We start from the raw sequence: 2,500 nt of genomic DNA, 5'->3' as shown, positions 1-2,500 counted from the left end.
GAGGCTAAGGATGGCTTGCCTCGCCTTGCCTTGGCATGCCGTGCCCATGATGTGGCCTTGACCAAGCCATGCGTTGCCTTCGCCTTGGCATGCTGTGGCCTTGCCTTGCCTTGCCTCGCCATGCGATGCATTCCGACAAAGTGATGCAAAGCGGAAGCCTACCATGGCGTAAAAATGTCGACAGAATTTTTCGACATTTGAATAATGGGGTTTGACAAGGTTTGAAAAATTCAATAAAAATGGTAGGCTTGAATGTCGACAAAGTGACGCGAAGCGGAAGCCTACCATGGCGTAAAAATGTCGACAGAATTTTTCGGACCTTGTCCTGCCATGGGCTGCGCGCAGCATGCCGGCAGTCTGTGCGCAGCGTGCGCACAGCATGTCGGCAGCGTGCGCGCTGCTGAGCCTGTCGACAGAAATTTTCGAAACTTGTCCTGCCATGCGCGCGCGCAGCTTGCGCGCGGCGTGCGCGCAGCATGCCGGCAGCCTGCGCGCAGCATGCCGGCAGCCTGCGCGCAGCATGCCGGCAGCCTGTGCGCAGCGTGCGCGCTGCTCAGCCTGTCGACAGAAATTTTCGAAACTTGTCCTGCCATGCGCGCGCGCAGCGTGCGCACAGCATGCCGGCAGCGTGCGCGCAGCATGCCGGCAGCGTGTGCGCAGCGTGCGCGCTTGGGAGCCTGGCCGCAGAATTTTTCGAAACTTGCAATGCCATGCGCGCGCACAGCGTGCGCACAGCATGCCGGCAGCGTGCGCGCAGCATGCCGGCAGCGTGTGCGCAGCGTGCGCGCTTGGGAGCCTGTCGACAGAATTTTTCGAAACTTGCCATGCCATGCGCGCGCACAGCTTGCGCGCAGCGTGTGCACAGCATGCCGGCAGCGTGCGCACAGCATGCCGGCAGCGTGTGCGCAGCGTGCGCGCTTGGCAGCCTGTCGACAGAATTTTTCGAAACTTGCCATGCCATGCGCGCGCACAGCTTGCGCGCAGCGTGTGCACAGCATGCCGGCAGCGTGCGCACAACATGTCGGCAGCGTGCGCGCTCGGGAGCCTGTCGACAGAATTTTTCGAAACTTGCCATGCCATGCGCGCGCACAGCTTGCGCGCAGCGTGCTGATTCTGTCGACAGCGAGGCTAGCGAAACTTCTCCTGCCATGGCGTGCGCGCAGCGTGCTGACTCTGTCGACAGTGAGGCTAGCGAAATTTGTCTTGCCATGGCGTGCGCGCAGCTTGCGCAGCGTGCGCGCAGCCTGTGCGCAGCGTGCGCGCAGCTTGCGCATTCGGTCGACAGTGAGGCTAGCGAAACTTGTCCTGCCGTGGCCTGCGCGCAGCCTTCGCGCAGCATGCGCGCAGCATGTGCGCAGCATGCCGGCAGCCTAGTTCCAGATTTTTTCAAATGTCGACAGAATTTTTCAAACCTTGTCAAACCCCATTTTTATTGAAATTTCCTCGCACAATAAGCTCCCCATAAGTAGTCTATGATTTTTAGGACCTTCTCCAAGTTACAAAACTAAAAAATTCCTCCCGGATTTGTTTTAATGATTTTTTCAATTTTACGACTTCTAAAAATAATAAAAAATACTTCCCGACTTCAAATATTTATGAAACTTTTTCCCATCAGAGATTGCATGTTTCTTAGTATCCCTGCAAAAAATCACGTCCAAATACCTTGTATTGAATTATTTAGAGCCCATTATGACTCCTCGCGCATAGGTGATGTCTCTTCCTGTCAAAGGGCTAAATGCATAAAATGCTATATAGGGGGGTGTGTGTTGCCTGCATATGCATGGCAGCCCATGCCCTCCTAGCTGCAGCCCCCTTCCCCCACGCCACACCCATGTCATGTTGCCTCGATATGTTGCCTCGGTATTATGGGTTTGGTGTCGGGGTCGGGGGGCTGCCACCCATGGCGGTGGTGGCCGGAATCCGGCCGCCGCCACCACGCCGCCGCCATGGGTGAGGGGGAAAAAAAAAGGCGTGGAAAGTTGCGAAATGGGGTTGTCTAGGCTTTTTTTTGGCATGGAAGAGCATGGAGTGCTAGGAACTCCTTCTCAAATGCGCGGGCATGTCGACCACAACCTCATTTCGCAACAACAACCACCCGTGTGGGGTGGCGGTGGGTGGATAGTCGCGGATTGGGGCTTGCCAAGCCAATGTTTTCAAAAAAATTCATCAAAATTAAAAACAAATGTTTTGTTGCCTTCGGATTTGTGGGCGAGCGGTGAGTCGGAGTGGAGCCGGTAAAGTTTAACCTCGGTGTGCATGGTTGTTTTTAGAAACTCAATCCAATGCCGGGGACGTTGAAAGTGACGCTCTTATGAGTTGCAAACCCGCAAGATTTAAAGAACCTTTTCAAAAAAATTTCAAACCAACAAGATTTAAAAACAGAAATTTTCATCAAAATGAAAAACAAATGTTTTGTTGCCTTCGGACTAGTGGGCGAGCGGCGAGTCGGAGCGGAGCCGGTAAAGTTTAACCTCGGTGTGCACGGTTGTTTTTAGAAACT

The sequence above is a fragment of the Prunus avium genome, unplaced genomic scaffold (assembly GCF_965620075.1).
Source record: "Prunus avium unplaced genomic scaffold, drPruAviu1.hap1.1 HAP1_SCAFFOLD_42, whole genome shotgun sequence".
NCBI lineage: Eukaryota > Viridiplantae > Streptophyta > Magnoliopsida > Rosales > Rosaceae > Prunus > Prunus avium.
This window is presented reverse-complemented; position numbering follows the sequence as displayed.